General features: G+C 44.2%; 1 pseudogene; it reads right to left on the minus strand.

Moving 5' to 3' along the window:
* Positions 1-7,558: 7,558 nt before the first annotated feature.
* Positions 7,559-14,515, minus strand: LOC146675734 (uncharacterized; annotated as a pseudogene).
* Positions 14,516-17,836: the final 3,321 nt, after the last annotated feature.

Here is a 17,836-nt window from a genome sequence, read left to right on the forward strand (position 1 = left end):
ATGCATATTAGATCGTTTTTTAGTGAAATATAATCCCTCCAGAAAGGCAGGAAAAGCCCGGAAACTTACTTTAAAACTAAATATGTTCTGAATACTTTAAAACTAAATATGTTCCCTAAAACGGTGACAGAGCTACAGACCCATGACAGCCTTACACAGGTAGCCAGCAGCTGTGACCAGCACTACTTGTGCAGTTAATAAAAGGACAGGTAACGTTTGTCGCGCTGTTGCACACACAGCACGCTCGTTTGTTTCAGTTCGTCAGTTGCCACAAGACAGCTTACCAACGTGTACGTAATAAGCTAATACTCCTGTGTGCTACACACTACAGTGTACGCGGTACACCTACTTACTGGTTTTGTCGCATCAGTCTGTGTCTCTGAGTTAACTTGTGTTTCTTCTACAGGTCTGGACCGCTAAAAATGCGCGTGCTCTTTGTGAGCTCTTTCCCGGCTCGTAACCAGCGCGTTCTGCCGTCAAGGGCGATCATTGGTTAAATGTGATCATGTGACTGATGCAAGAAGATCCTTTTATTTAGCAAAACTGTGATTAATAGTTAAATATTATTGTTGAGGGGCACAGACAGGACTCCGCACGCACACACACACACACACACACACACATAAAAAAAATAAAAATAAAATAAAAAGATTTTTTTTTAAAAAGTTGCCTCAACAAAAGGGCACTTTGGGCACCCATCAGGAAAGGGGCGGGTGCTCAAGCCCCTCTAGCCCCCCCCCCTCTGCACGTGCCTGCTCCACATCTTGCCTACCCACACAGCAAATCCGTGACAGTGTGTCCAAACTTTTGACTGTGTTGACATAAAGTGTACTATATATAGCAACTGTCAAAGAATTTCATCACCTTGGATGAATGTAGCATGTTAATTTTGTGTAGCTTTACAACAAAGGCATTGTTATTAAGAAAATAGGGAAAAGGTCATGTGTTCAAAAAACATACATATCAAAAATTAAGGTAGAGTTTCAGTCATGTCAACAATCACAAGAGAGAGAGAGAGAGACAGAAATGAATGAAAAGAGACATTAAATTTAAATGTTTTTAAATCACTCTTTAAAAACATTTGTGCACAGATGGAAATTTTATTTGATATCAGATAACTCACACACTCCCTGAGTGTGTTTCTTGTTGATTTGTTGTCTTACTCATGCAACACGACATACAGACTGAATGGTTTTTGTGAAACATAAATCTAAATGATGATCATAAACAAGAGCAACTTATTAAAGTTCTTACATGACATCTACTTAATTAAAAGAAAAACAGAAATAGTAATTTAATAAACATGTTATACTTTAACACATTTACAGTGGGGCAAAATAGTATTTAGTCAGCCACCGATTGTGCAAGTTCCCCCACCTAAAATGATGACAGAGGTCAGTAATTTGCACCAGAGGTACACTTCAACTGTGAGAGACAGAATGTGAAAAAAAATCCATGAATTCACATGATAGGATTTGTAAAGAATTTATTCGTAAATCAGGGTTGAAAATAAGTATTTGGTCAATAACAAAAATACAACTCAATACTTTGTAACATAACCTTTGTTGGCAATAACAGAGGTCAAACGTTTACTATAGGTCTTTACCAGGTTTGCACACACAGTAGCTGGTATTTCCCATTCCTCCATGCAGATCTTCTCGAGAGCAGTGATGTTTTGGGGCTGTCACCGAGCAACACGGACTTTCAACTCCTGCCACAGATTTTCTATGGGGTTGAGGTCTGGAGACTGGCTAGGCCACTCCAGGACTTTCAAATGCTTCTTACGGAGCCACTCCTTTGTTGCCCGGGCGGTGTGTTTTGGATCATTGTCATGTTGGAAGACCCAGCCGCGTTTCATCTTCAAAGTTCTCACTGATGGAAGGAGGTTTTGGCTCAAAATCTCACGATACATGGCCCCATTCATTCTGTCCTTAACACGGATCAGTCGTCCTGTCCCCTTGGCAGAAAAACAGCCCCATAGCATGATGTTTCCACCCCCATGCTTCACAGTAGGTATGGTGTTCTTGGGATGCAACTCGGTATTCTTCGTCCTCCAAACACGACGAGTTGAGTTTATACCAAAAAGTTCTACTTTGGTTTCATCTGACCACATGACATTCTCCCAATCCTCTGCTGTATCATCCATGTGCTCTCTGGCAAACTTCAGACGGGCCTGGACATGCACTGGCTTCAGCAGCGGAACACATCTGGCACTGCGGGATTTGATTCCCTGCCGTTGTAGTGTGTTACTGATGGTGACCTTTGTTACTTTGGTCCCAGCTCTCTGCAGGTCATTCACCAGGTCCCCCCGTGTGGTTCTGGGATCTTTGCTCACCGTTCTCATGATCATTTTGACCCCACGGGATGAGATCTTGCGTGGAGCCCCAGATCGTGGGAGATTATCAGTGGTCTTGTATGTCTTCCATTTTCTGATGATTGCTCCCACAGTTGATTTTTTCACACCAAGCTGCTTGCCTATTGTAGATTCACTCTTCCCAGTCTGGTGCAGGTCTACAATACTTTTCCTGGTGTCCTTCGAAAGCTCTTTGGTCTTGGCCATGGCGGAGTTTGGAGTCTGACTGTTTGAGGCTGTGGACAGGTGTCTTTTATAGAGATGATGAGTTCAAACAGGTGCCATTCATACAGGTAACGAGTGAGGGACAGAAAAGCGTCTTACAGAAGACGTTACAGGTCTGTGAGAGCCAGAGATTTTCCATGTTTGAGGTGACCAAATACTTATTTTCCACCCTAATTTACGAATAAATTCTTTACAAATCCTACCATGTGAATTCATGGATTTTTTTTTTCACATTCTGTCTCTCACAGTTGAAGTGTACCTCTGGTGCAAATTACTGACCTCTGTCATCATTTTAAGTGGGGGAACTTGCACAATCGGTGGTTGACTAAATACTTTTTTGCCCCACTGTATATCTGCTTGTCATATTGGTTCTGACGGGGTGACACTAGGTGCACATCCCCTCGCCATACGCTTTCTGAAAGGAGTTCGCCGGCTGAGGCCCGTGCTTAAGTCCAGTGTGCCTGCTTGGGACTTGTCTTTGGTGCTGGAGGCCCTTTGTAGCCCCCCGTTTGAACCCATTGAGTCTGTGGATATTAAATTTCTTTCATATAAGACTGCATTACTTCTCGCTTTGGCTTCGGCAAAGCGAGTGGGTGACCTTCATGCGCTCTCTGTGCATCCCTCGTGCACACAGTTCTCTTCTGATGGCCACAAGGTCGTATTGCATCCAAATGCTGCCTATTTTCCCAAGATCATGCCTGCATCTTCTAGCTCAATGGAGTTTGAGTTGCTGAGCTTTTGCTCCCCTCCTTTTGCATCTGAGGAGCAGAGGAGGATGCATTCTCTTTGTCCAGTGCGTGTGCTACGCACCTACATTGAGCGCACTCAGAATGTGCGTTTATGTGACCAGCTGTTTGTCTGCTTCGCTGATCCAAATAGAGGTAGAGCTCTGTCCAAACGGAGGCTGTCCCACTGGATTATAGAAGCTATCTCACTGGCATACAGCACCGGTGGTCTTGCTTTGCCCCACGGGGTCAGAGCTCATTCCACCAGGGGGATGGCAACCTCATGGGCTCTTTTTAAAGAGGTGCCTGTAGCTGATATTTGTGCGGCAGCTAGTTGGGCATCAACGCACACTTTTGTGCAGTTTTATCGGTTGGATGCTACAGCCCCTTCGGTGGCTCATGCTGTCCTTTCTGCTGGGTCTACCACTCACTAAGGATGTGGTGGTCCGATTCCGGTTTGGTGGCTGCTCTGTGGGGCGTGTATATATGTCCCATACTTATGTGTTGTACCGAGTGAATCGACTGAAAGGGAACGAATAGTTATGTCTATAACTTCTGTTCCCTGAAGGAGAGGAACGAGGTACAACACAAGGTGGCCCCACTGAGCAGTTTGGCTTGGTGAAGAGCGGCTATCGAACTGAGGGATGACTGTGATGACAGCGGCTATATGTGCAGGCAGGGCCGTGCGCGTGTCATCACACGTCATCTGCCTTAAAGGCGTGATTAAAGGTTTCTTCAGCCAGGACACACGAGGGCGTGATATCCCATGCTTATGTGTTGTACCGAGTGAATCGACTGAAAGGGAACTCCCAAACACTAGTGGTGTGCGATACTGCATATTTTGGTATCGATCCGATACCAAGTAAATTCGGGCCAGTATCGCCGATACCAATACTGATACGATACTTTTCAATAAATAAGGTGGATGCCTCATTGAATTGCTAAATCGCAATTAATTTTCATGACCTTAAGTGTTTGTGTGATGTTTCCTTTGGTATAATTAATTAGTTAAAACCCAGGACATAATTAGGAGAAATTATTTATTCATAATTAAATAATTTTTTTTTATTATTGTTGCGGCTCGTGGTCTGCGATGCCACTGCAGATGAGATGGACTCACCTTCACGGCATCTACAATGATGCCTCGCCGGCTTAAAACCTGTGCGCTGCTTGTGCTGTTGTTGTTTTTGGTGTTGATGTGTACAGCTGGCAGCAGGAGGGTTGCAGCCGTTGAATGTAGGCTACTGTTACAGCAACCGTGTGATCACTGTAAGGGTGGACAGCGCACGGCTTGGGGTGAGCCGGAGGCTGGCGCGCCTGCCAAGCTGGAGACGGAGGTCGAGGTGCGCGGGGGTGCATGCTGTCCACTTCGGCACGCAGGCTGCACAGTCCTGCGTGCCGGCCGTCTGCCCAGCTACCTGTGAACCCCAGCTCACTTCCACGCCTACTGCGCCACCGCTGCTTGCCATATGGGTGGCCATCAGGCCAGCTCCGGGGCTTCCGCTGGAGGCGCGGGCGACCGCCAGAGTGGACACTTCCCCGTCGCTGGGCTAGGGCATGGGGCGCCGATGGTCCGGGCCAATTCCCTCGCCTGCTCGCGAGGTGAGGTGAAGCGGGCGAGGGGGGTATGTGGCAGGGTGTGTTCTGCGATGCCGCTGCAGGGTTGGTGGTGGTGATGTGTACGGCTGCCAGCGGGAGAGCTGAAGCCGTTGAATGTACTGTTACAGCAACCGTGTGATTATTGTAAGAATAAATGATGCTGCGAAGCATGAAAATGCCATCGGGTCTGCCCTGGTGGCGATCTTTTTTTTTTTTTTTTTTTAAATCTTAAGTGCACGCAAACCAGTACACAAATTAAAACAAATACTATTTATAAACTATAATACAAAAATTACAATTAAAATTCTCAACAACAAAAACAAAAAAATGTATATAATTAATATGTAAACAACTTAACAACCCCCAAAGTGTCTAAGTCACGTGACGTGTCAGTGCAACACCGAAACATAAGAGTGGGGGAGAGGGAGCAAAGTGTGCCTGCTCTCCGCTGACACAGGAGCGGTGTGTCCAGCGACCTGGTTGTTTCGTTTTTGCCGTTTTTACTTACCTTGGATCCAGATGAAACCATTGTGTCCTTTGATGTAGTCTCTCTCTTCACTTGCATACCCACCAAGCAGTGGTGTGTGTGTGTCTAGAAAATTTTTGTTGGGGGGGCCAGGTAGGGGCACAGATTTGGAGAAGGGTGGCAGATGTAATTGGCAGATAATGTTAAAAAAAAATTCTACCAACCATTAACCATAATTCAGTAACCCTGTAAACCTAATAACCGAATGCGCTTTTAACTCTTATTAGAATGAGATTTTAACCACTACGGTGCAAAGTTTTTAGACACTGCGTTGATAAAGTACAAGAGACACAATCAGTGCTTTGTCAGTGTTTACTCAGCATTCAAGGACAGCAATATTTGCATAGTATTTTTACTGACATATAGTGCACATATGTTTTGAGCAAAAACATTTTTGAATATTTAACATACAATTGGCAAATTAGCCAATGCCAATGCAAAACTTTATCTGCCTGTTAAAAAAAGAAGATAATCTTATTACAAACTGCTGTTTGATTTTTAAAACAGGAAAAAAGTGGAGAAACAACTGAAAAGACTAACATTTGAATAAAACCTGAAAGCAAGTAAATACTTTCTATGCTGCCTTATGGTAAACTTTGGTAATATTGATGTATAAAGAACAACACTAGCTGATGATGACATACAGTCAGCTGGCATGGTGACACTGCTGGACTGGGACAAAAAAAATTGGGCATTTTGACTAGAGACCGGCCCACCAGGTATTAAAGCCAAAAAGCCTTTGAATGAAAACAAATGCTGTTGTGACAGTGATGTACACTGTCTTGTTGGTATATGTATGATTTCTATACATTTTACGTCAGATAAAAACTTTGTTCGCAAGATTCAGATAATTATTTAATAAAAGCTAGATATTTTAAATGAGAATAAGAAAGAAAAGTATTTTTTGTGCCCCCAACTCGTTAATGAGGAACAAATCCTCATTTCATCCTATGATAACAGCATTTTCACCATTTCAGCCAGTGTGAGTGGAGAACAGCCAAGTCTCCTCCCTGATAAACCTCCACATGTACCACCGAAAACAGTTAAATTACAGGGAGTGCAGAATTATTAGGCAAATGAGTATTTTGTCCACATCATCCTCTTCATGCATGTTGTCTTACTCCAAGCTGTATAGGCTCGAAAGCCTACTACCAATTAAGCATATTAGGTGATGTGCATCTCTGTAATGAGAAGGGGTGTGGTCTAATGACATCAACACCCTATATCAGGTGTGCATAATTATTAGGCAACGTCCTTTCCTTTGGCAAAATGGGTCAAAAGAAGGACTTGACAGGCTCAGAAAAGTCAAAAATAGTGAGATATCTTGCAGAGGGATGCAGCAGTCTCAAAATTGCAAAGCTTCTGAAGCGTGATCATCGAGCAATCAAGCGTTTCATTCAAAATAGTCAACAGGGTCGCAAGAAGCGTGTGGAAAAACCAAGGCGCAAAATAACTGCCCATGAACTGAGAAAAGTCAAGCGTGCAGCTGCCAAGATGCCACTTGCCACCAGTTTGGCCATATTTCAGAGCTGCAACATCACTGGAGTGCCCAAGAGCACAAGGTGTGCAATACTCAGAGACATGGCCAAGGTAAGAAAGGCTGAAAGACGACCACCACTGAACAAGACACACAAGCTGAAACGTCAAGACTGGGCCAAGAAATATCTCAAGACTGGTTTTTCTAAGGTTTTATGGACTGATGAAATGAGAGTGAGTCTTGATGGGCCAGATGGATGGGCCCGTGGCTGGATTGGTAAAGGGCAGTGAGCTCCAGTCCGACTCAGACGCCAGCAAGGTGGAGGTGGAGTACTGGTTTGGGCTGGTATCATCAAAGATGAGCTTGTGGGGCCTTTTCGGGTTGAGGATGGAGTCAAGCTCAACTCCCAGTCCTACTGCCAGTTTCTGGAAGACACCTTCTTCAAGCAGTGGCATAGCTGGACTGGCCATCGGGCATACCGGGCATTTGCCCGGTGGGCCGCTGGCGATTTTTTGTTTTTATGGGCCGATGGATTTTTTTTTTTTTTTTTTAGGAAGGGTATATATAATGAAAGGTGTTGGATTGGCCAATTGGTCATGATCGACTCTGGGCTGGACCAATTACAACCGAGGAGGCTGGATGCACCCTCCCCCTTGTTTAGCAATCACGTGATTTTCGCGCATTGCATGCCGGGAACTCGTGGCATAACAATCCAAGTACTGCATCAAATGCAAGCATTTGCAGCACCGCAAAACGTTCATTCTCCGGTTCCAATACCTTCTTGTTTTTTCTTTGCCGCACAAAAAAGGAATGTACAAAACGAAGGAGAACAATGCCGGTCCGTACAAAAACATACTCGACGAAAAGTCAAAGAAAAGATACGAGGAAAAAATCAAAGGAGTGAAAGGGTCAGACCCTTACGAGCACACAGAGTGGACAAAATACATTAGCGTGCTGCCCAACTTTCACCACGCTCATATTTATAATTATACGCTTCTTGGAGTGAGTGCATACACTCATGAAGTTTAGTAACTTCAGGTCACTGCAACAAGCCCAGGACCAGTTTACCGACGGATGGGTACAGGACCTTGAAACGCACCGTGTAGAACGAAAGACCATCGTACGAACAAAGTTTACCAGTCTCACAAATCGTCTTCATAAATACACATTCGTTAACAGTTTATTAATATAACCTTTGAGCTCAACGGTAATTAATTAGTAGTGGAAATAATTTCTGGTAGCATCACAGAAATGTAGCAGTGACAATAATACTGTATGCTGTAATCGCACTGGACAATTAGTGATACAAAACAACTGTTTTATCCTGTGAATAAAAGAATATGTTTTTGTCAGTGTACCATGGTAATAACAGAAGCGAAACGCAATATTGTGTCAGGACAATTCACTATTTATGCACAATAAACAAAGGAGCATAGCGCGACAATTTCTGTTCAGCGCCAGACTTGCTTGTAACCTATATCACCAATTATGTTAAGAAAAATGACGTATTAACTACTACAAAACTCTGACCTTTGTGGGAATGGAGCAGACTAACATGTGAGCTGGAGTGTTCTGAGACGTTATATTTGGTATATCCAGACCATCAGCTCTTACTTCAGAAACATGGCTTAAAAAATTTATCTTCAACGACGTAATCCGATAAAAAAAAAAAAAAAAGGATCTCTTTACCCGTCGGCTTTCCGTGGCTGTCATGCGACCGGCTATTGCAGTTACAACAGCTTCTTGCCATTTTTTTATTGCTGTGTAACTGAGCTCAATTGAAAGCCTGCGTGCGCTAGCACCTCTTGCCACAAGTTCCCAGAATCCTTTGCGGTTTTACCCCTGAATGACGTCACATTTTCAATTTTTATCCTGGTCGGCCGTTCTCTAGTCAAAATGCCCGGGCTGATTTTTTGTCCCAGTCCAGCCTTGAGCAGTGGTACAGGAAGAAGTCTGCATCCTTGAAGAAAAACATGATTTTCATGCAGGACAATGCTCCATCACACGCGTCCAAGTACTTCACAGCGTGGCTGGCAAGAAAGGGTATAAAAGAAGAAAAACTAATGACATGGCCTCCTTGTTCACCTGATCTGAACCCCATTGAGAACCTGTGGTCCATCATCAAATGTGAGATTTACAAGGAGGGAAAACAGTGCACCTCTCTGAACAGTGTCTGGGAGGCTGTGGTTGCTGCTGCACGCAATGTTGATGGTGAACAGATCAAAACACCGACAGAATCCATGGATGGCAGGCTTTTGAGTGTCCTTGCAAAGAAAGGTGGCTATATTGGTCGCTGATTTGTTTTTGAATGTCAGAAATGTATATTTGTGAATGTGGAGATGTTATATTGCTTTCACTGGTAAAAATAAATAATTGAAATGGGTATATATTTGTTTTTTGTTAAGTTGCCTAATAATTGTGCACAGTAATAGTCACCTGCACACACAGATATCCCCCTAAAATAGCTAAAACTAAAAACAAACTAAAAACTACTTCCACGAACATTCAGCTTTGATATTAGTGTGTGAATGTGTGTGTGAATGGGTGGATGACTGGATATGTAAAGCGCTTTGGGGTCCTTAGGGACTAGTAAAGCGCTATATAAATACAGGCCATTTACCATTAATGAGTTTTTTGGGTTCATTGAGAACATGGTTGTTGTTCAATAATAAAATTATTCCTCAAAAATACAACTTGCCTAATAATTCTGCACTCCCTCTAGTTTGAATATGAAATCAGGGCTCAAACTTCTTGTTCTGAGACCATTTCTTTATTTTTCACACCAAACTGTTTAATAAGACAAACTTTACACAGAGTTCATCAAATATAACTAACGCTTTAACATTATCAGGATTTCATAATGCAAACTTCAAATCAACAAGAAAACAGCTGCAGAACATGTGGATCAAAATGATTTCATTAAAACAACATGTGGACTTCAACGATACAGTAAATACACTAAAGTGAAAGGAGGAGCCAAAAATAGATGTTTAATAGAATTTGAATTATTTAAAGGGTCCTTATGTGTGCTGCCGTTTTTAACGTTTAACATTTCTTTGAAATGAATAGATTTAAAAAAAAGAAGTTAATTTTGGAAAAACTAAGAAAGTTCAAATGAAAGAAATTGATATATATCTATATCAGTAATTTTGATCGCCCTGCATGTAGTGACAGTGACAGAGAAGCTGCATGTATAGATGTACATATCTATACATGCAGCTTCCTAAATGTAACATTCAGGATTATTCACTGCAGGTCCAGAAATCAGAGCTACCTCATCAGATCCAAATGTGACATCAGCTGACACTCTTTACATGAGATTCCATCTGAACTCTGTGGAGCCTGATCTCAAGGTTTTTAAGTCCAACCCTGAAGCCAGAAGAGGATCTTTCTCTCTCTTCAGATTCATTGTGATCCAGTGATTTCAGTCCTACATGATCAGGCTGATGTTTGCACAGAGCAGATAATGAAGTGAATGTTTTTGCACATTGGTAACAGTGAAACAGTTTATTTACAGCGTGGAATCGTTTGTGTTTGGAGTATGAACTGAGATTCCTGAAGCTCTTGTCACACTGGTCAGAGCTGAAGTTCGCTTCCATGTGTGTACAATCATGTTTGTTACGATGACCTGATTGTGAGAAGTTTTTGTCACAGTGTCTGCACTTGTATGGTGTCTCTCCTGTGTGGATTTGCTCATTCTTGTTCGTTAAGCTCACGTGCAGTGGTGAAGGATGACCCACACTAGTCACAGATGTGCTTTTTAACCCCACTGTGGAAGAGTTCATGTATTTTTAATGTACTTGGTGTGTGGAAGCCTCTCCCACATTCTTTGCAGTAGTTCATTTTGTCTCCAGTGTGTCTACGTTGATGCGGTTTAAGGTCCCGTTGATGATTGGAGGTTTTTCCACAAAGGTCACAGAGAAACGTTTTCCCACCACCACAGTGACGACAGGGTTGAGAACTGGATCCATCTGTGTTGCTCTGCTTCTAAACAATGACAGCGTAAGTGATCTCTGCCAATGTCCAACTACGTTTTACTGTTTACATTATAACACTCAGCTTACCGAGCGAAAATGACTCTTCATTTTTCCAAACTGTTCATTCAGTATAACTCCATAAGTTTACTGATTAGACTTGTTCCAAACAATCAGGTTAAAATTACAAGATAAAAAAATCAATACATCCTCACAGTAACTGCACTTGTAGAGTTAATTTCTGGTGTGGATCTGTTGGTGTTTTTTTCAGGTGATGTGGAACTTTAAAAGTCTTCTCACACAGTTCACTTTTGTAAGGTCTCTCCTCAGAGTGGCTAAACATGTGTCGTTGTAACTGTGCATCTGTTGTAAACAGTTTCCCACACTGATCACAGCAGGAAACATAATTTCCAGTGTAAATCCGTAGGTGAATATTTCGGTACTGTTTGTCACTGAACCTTTTTCCACAAAAATCGCAGCTGTACGCCTTAATTCCAGAGTGGGTAACTAGATGCTTCTGTAAGTTTCGACTTTGAGCAAAAGCTTTACCACACAAGTCACAGTAGTGTGCTTAAACTACACTGTGGATGAGTTGGTGTTTTTTTAAGGCTCCAGCCCGGGCAAAAGACTTTCCACACAACCCACAGCTGTACGCTTTAACTCCACTGTGGATGAGTTGGTGTCTTTTTAAGTCTCCAGCCTGAGTAAAAGATTTTCCACACAAGTCACAGCTGTAAGGTTTAACTCCACTGTGGATGAGTTGGTGTGTTTTTAAGCCTCCAGCCTGAGTAAAAGATTTTCCACACAAGTCACAGTTGTAAGGTTTAAATCCACTGTGAATGAGTTTGTGTGTTTTTAAGTTTTCTGCCAGGGTAAACCACTTTCCACACAAGTCACAGCTGTAAGGTTTAACTCCACTGTGGATGATTCTGTGTGTTTTTAAGTTTCCAGCCCAGGTAAAAGACTTTCCACACAAGTCACAGCTGTAAGGTTTAACTCCACTGTGGATGAGTTGGTGTCTTTTTAAGTCTCCAGCCCGGGTAAAAGACTTTCCACACAAGTCACAGCTGTAAGATTTAACTCCACTGTGGATGAGTTGGTGTCTTTTTAAGTCTTTAGCCAGGGTAAAAGACTTTCCACACAAGTCACAGCTGTAAGATTTAACTCCACTGTGGATGAGTTGGTGTGTTTTTAAGTTCTCTGCCTGGGTAAACCACTTTCCACACAAGTCACAGCTGTAAGGTTTAACTACACTGTGGATGAGTTGGTGTTTTTTTAAGGCTCCAGCCAGGGTAAAAGACTTTCCACACAAGTCACAGCTGTATGCTTTAACTCCACTGTGGATGAGTTGGTGTGTTTTTAAGCCTCCAGCCTGAATAAAAGACTTTCCACACAAGTCACAGCTGTAAGGTTTAAATCCACTGTGCATGAGTTGGTGTCTTTTTAAGCTTTGAGCCCAGGCAAAAGACTTTCCACACAACTCACAGTTGTAAGGTTTAAATCCACTGTGCATGAGTTGGTGTCTTTTTAAGCTTTGAGCATGGGTAAAAGACTTTCCACACAACTCACAGCTGTAAGGTTTAAATCCACTGTGGATGAGTTGGTGTCTTTTTAAGGTTTCAGCCAGGGTAAAAGACTTTCCACACATGTCACAGCTGTATGCTTTAACTCCACTGTGGATGAGTTGGTGTCTTTTTAAGGCTCCAGCCTGGGTAAAAGACTTTCCACACAACTCACAGCTGTACGTTTTCTCTCCCTTTCTTCTGTGAGGTTTGTCAGCCTCCTGAGAGTGCTGACTTCTTGCTCCATGTTGGTCCTGCAGTGACAGAGGCAGTGAGTGAAATGCAGTCGTGGAACAAACTGAAACTCCCTCCGTCAGTGGAATCAAACATGTCAACAAACACATTGCTGGTGTGTTACCACCACCTTCTGGTGATAGTATCACATTACAATGATGTAACCAAAACTAATGACATGGCCTCCTTGTTCACCTGATCTGAACCCCATTGAGAACCTGTGGTCCATCATCAAATGTGAGATTTACAAGGAGGGAAAACAGTACACCTCTCTGAACAGTGTCTGGGAGGCTGTGGTTGCTGCTGCACGCAATGTTGATGGTGAACAGATCAAAACACTGACAGAATCCATGGATGGCAGGCTTTTGAGTGTCCTTGCAAAGAAAGGTGGCTATGTTGGTCGCTGATTTGTTTTTGTTTTGTTTTTGAATGTCAGAAATGTATATTTGTGAATGTGGAGATGTTATATTGCTTTTACTGGTAAAAAATAAATAATTGAAATGGGTATATATTTGTTTTTTGTTAAGTTGCCTAATAATTATGCACAGTAATAGTCACCTGCACACACAGATATCCCCCTAAAATAGCTAAAACTAAAAGCAAACTAAAAACTACTTCCAAAAACATTCAGGTTTGATATTAATGTGTTTTTTGGGTTCATTGAGAACATGGTTGTTGTTCAATAGTAAAATTATTCCTCAAAAATACAACTTGCCTAATAATTCTGCACTCCCTGTATGGATGAGCCCAGGATAGAAAAGATAAAGCTGCTGTTAACGGGTTTTTAAAAACCAAGCAGCTGAACACACAGTTTCAATAACAGTGTTGTGTTGTCTGTGATGTTTTTCTCACCTTTTGTGTTGAAGACATTTTTCCTCTGTAGTGGCTGAGCTGAGTCCAAATGGCTGAAATTGTTTCTCTGCTGTTCCAGACTCTTCTGCTCCTGTTACTCCTGTTGTAAAAAAAAAAAAAAAAGTATCGATCGATATCGATATTGAACCGTTTGATACAGTGCTTTCGGTTCGGTACGCATATGTATCAAACAATACAAAATTTTAATTTATTTTATCAACTTTTCTTCTGATGATGCTGTCTGTGTTGAGAGCTCAGTGGATCTGCATTCGACTACTCCGCCTAGGCTCCACTGTCGAGCGCAGATCCACTGAGCGCAGCACAAGCTAGCAAGACAGTAGCTAAGCTGGTTGCAACATGGCAAATTGAACCTCCCCCACCCTCATTCAGATCTGGACTTTGGAACTATTTTGGTCTTCATGTGAAGTATGTACGGTGGCCCCTAGAGACAAAGCACGTACAAACTCCAAAACACACGCAAACTCCAAAACACTTGCAAACTCCAAAACACATGCAAATTCCAAAACACAACGGAAGTGCTCCAGGACGCTAGGGGCAGTGTTGAGCTTTTGTTACCTAGTAACTACACAAGCCAGGAAGTACCAATGACCGGATTTGGGGTCTGCAGCCTTAAAGGCCGCATTTTAAGGCCGATTACGTCACAGCGACACGACAAAGACTGTCCCAATTCAAAGGCTGCTCGAAATGCAGCCCTAAAATGCGTCCTTAATTTCCCTGAATTTTAAGGATGGGTCGGTGTAGCCTTCATGGCCCAACATATCCCAGACTTCATAGCGCGGCAGTGGTGTGGACAATTTTGCCGGGAAAAAAAAACGGCGGAAGCGGAGCGGATGAAGAGTAAACTTTCAGAAGTAAGTACTGAATATTATGTCACTTATTTATGCGCAAATGTTTTTATAATGAAGAACATTAAAACATCACTGTTGGCCACATGTTGGGAAAGTTATGTGACATTAGCGATGTTTGTACTAACTTGGTTTTAAAGCCTTTACTTCAAAATATACGCCGTACAATAGTTGACTGTAATCTTACAGAGAATGTGAGGATTTTGTGAATAATTAAAGTCAGTCATATATCCACAAACACAACAAGCTGAAAGTCAGTGAACCTGCTCGGTTTGCAGTCCTGAATATCACGGCACAAGCAGGATCCACTGCACTGTTAATGTGCAAATTCCCTGCTGACTCGGCCTCAGGATGTGTAGAGGCAAGAATCATATATATATATATGCGCAGTATCTTAGCTGTTCCCAGGACTGCGCTCTTCTGGACAGAGATCTCCGATGTTGTTCCCGGGATCTGCTGGAGCCACTCGCCTAGCTTGGGAGTCACCGCACCTAGTGCTCCGATTACCACGGGGACCACTGTTACCTTCACCCTCCACATCCTCTCGAGCTCTTCTCTGAGCCCTTGGTATTTCTCCAGCTTCTCGTGTTCCTTCTTCCTGATATTGCTGTCATTCGGAACCGCTACATCGATCACTACGGCCGTCTTCTTCTGTTTGTCTACCACCACTATGTCCGGTTGGTTAGCCACCACCATTTTGTCCGTCTGTATCTGGAAGTCCCACAGGATCTTAGCTCGGTCATTCTCCACCACCCTTGGGGGCATCTCCCATTTTGACCTCGGGACTTCCAGGTTATACTCGGCACAGATGTTCCTGTACACTATGCCGGCCACTTGGTTATGGCGTTCCATGTATGCCTTGCCTGCTAGCATCTTGCACCCTGCTGTTATGTGCTGGATTGTCTCTGGGGCATCTTTACACAGCCTGCACCTGGGGTCTTGCCTGGTGTGATAGACCCCAGCCTCTATGGATCTTGTGCTCAGAGCTTGTTCTTGTGCTGCCATGATTAGTGCTTCTGTGCTGTCTTTCAGTCCAGCTTTGTCCAGCCACTGGTAGGATTTCTGGATATCAGCCACCTCCTCTATCTGCCGGTGGTACATACCGTGCAGGGGCCTGTCCTTCCATGATGGTTCCTCGTCTCCCTCCTCTTTCTTGGGTTTCTGCTGCCTGAGGTATTCACTGAGCACTCGGTCAGTTGGGGCCATCTTCCCAATGTATTCTTGGATGTTCCTTGTCTCATCCTGGACTGTGGTGCTGACACTCACCAGTCCCCGGCCCCCTTCCTTCCGCTTAGCGTACAGCCTCAGGGTGCTGGATTTGGGGTGAAACCCTCCATGCATGGTAAGGAGCTTTCTTGTCTTTATGTCAGTGGCTTCTATCTCCTCCTTTGGCCAGCCTATTACCCCAGCAGGGTACCTGATCACGGGCAGGGCGTACGTGTTGATGGCCCGGATCTTGTTCTTACCATTCAGCTGACTCCTCAGGACTTGCCTGACCCTCTGCAGGTACTTGGTGGTTGCAGCTTTTCTAGCGGCCTCTTCATGGTTCCCATTCGCCTGCGGGATCCCCAGGTACTTGTAACTGTCCTCTATGTCTGCAATGTTGCCTTCTGGTAGTTCAATCCCCTCAGTTCTGACTACCTTCCCTCTCTTTGTTACCATCCGACTACACTTCTCCAGTCCGAACGACATTCCAATGTCATTGCTGTATAGCCTGGTAGTGTGGATCAATGAATCGATGTCTCGTTCACTCTTGGCATACAGCTTGATGTCATCCATGTACAGGAGGTGGCTGACAACTGCTCCGTTCCGTAGTCGGTATCCGTAGCCAGTCTTGTTAATGATCTCACTGAGGGGGTTCAGGCCTATGCAGAACAGCAGTGGGGACAGAGCATCTCCTTGGTAGATCCCGCACTTGATGGTAACTTGTGCTATGGGCTTGGAGTTGGCCTCTAGTGTTGTACGCCACATCCCCATTGAGTTCCTGATGAAGGCTCTTAGGGTCCCATTGATCTTGTACAATTCTAGGCATTCCAGTATCCAGCTGTGGGGCATTGAGTCATAGGCCTTCTTGTAATCAATCCAGGCAGTGCACAGGTTGGTCAGTCTGGTCTTGCAGTCTCGGCTGATTGTTCTGTCTACCAGTAGCTGGTGTTTTGCGCCTCTGGTATTCTTGCCAATTCCTTTCTGTGTCCCGCTCATGTATTGACCCATGTGCCTGTTCATCTTAGCCGATATGATGCCTGACAGGAGCTTCCATGTAGTACTGAGGCAGGTTATTGGTCGGTAGTTGGAGGGGACCGGTCCCTTCTTGGGGTCCTTGGGGATCAGGACCGTCCGGCCTTCAGTTAGCCATTCCGGGTGTCTCTCGTTAACTAGCAGCTGGTTCATTTGTGCTGCCAGACGCTCGTGGAGTGCAGTCAGCTTCTTCAGCCAGTAGGCGTGAACCATGTCGGGCCCTGGTGCTGTCCAACTCTTCATACTGGAGACCCTTTCTTGGATATCTGCCACTGTGATGGTTACTGGACCCTGTTCAGGGAGGTCGCTGTGGTCTGCCCTCAGATCCTCTAGCCACTGAGCATTGCCGTTATGGGTTGCATCCTTCTCCCATATGCTCTTCCAGTATTGCTCCGTCTCCAGCCTTGGTGGTGCTGTTCTCTTATTGTTCCCTTGCCACTGAGAGTACACCTTTGCTGGTTCTGTGGAGAACAGCTGGTTTATTCTCCTGCCTTCTATCTCTCTGGTGTACTTACTCAAGCGGCTGGCCAAGGCTGTGAGTCTTTGCTTGGCAGTTTCTAAGGCCTCAGGTATGGACAGCTTGCTGTATTTCTTAGGCACCTTATTTGTCGCACCTTTCTGCAACTCCGTTAGTTGGCTAACCTCCCTCCGTGCTACTTTGATCTTGCCCTCTAGCCTCCTTCTCCATGGAGGGTACTGCCCCTTGTCGCTGTTCAACTTGTAGCCAAGCATCTCACTGATCACTGTTGCCGTATTGTAGATGAGCTTGTTAGTGTCGGTAATCGTGGTTGTAGGTATTGCCCGTAGTGCTGCATTAACATCATCTAGCAGACCTTCTGAGGGTACTTCACGTAATCTTGGTAACCGGCTACGGGGGATCCAGGTTTCAAGCTTGGCCATGATCCTATTTTTCAGGTCAGTTCCTCTCGCACTCAACGATCCTTCTCCTATCGCACTTGGGGCTATGTACCCAATCTCGGGTGATGATATCTTCCCCCTGACCTGGCGTCCTGACTCCTCCTTGCCGTAGCATTTGTGTTGTACCTCGTCAATCTCTAGCTGTGAGGGCAGTCCCTTCTTTCGAATGTTGGAACACTGAGCTACTAGTTGTTTCGCCGTCATTGTGGATGTTGGGTATCGAAGAATCCATAGGTCCCTCATCCTATTCATGTAGCCCCTTCCGCCAGGGTTACTTGCGTAGTAGC

This window comes from Rhamphochromis longiceps, linkage group LG3 (genome assembly GCF_057381845.1).
Source record: "Rhamphochromis longiceps isolate RC_006_pf linkage group LG3, R_longiceps_female_GT1.1, whole genome shotgun sequence".
Taxonomy (NCBI): Eukaryota; Metazoa; Chordata; class Actinopteri; order Cichliformes; family Cichlidae; genus Rhamphochromis; species Rhamphochromis longiceps.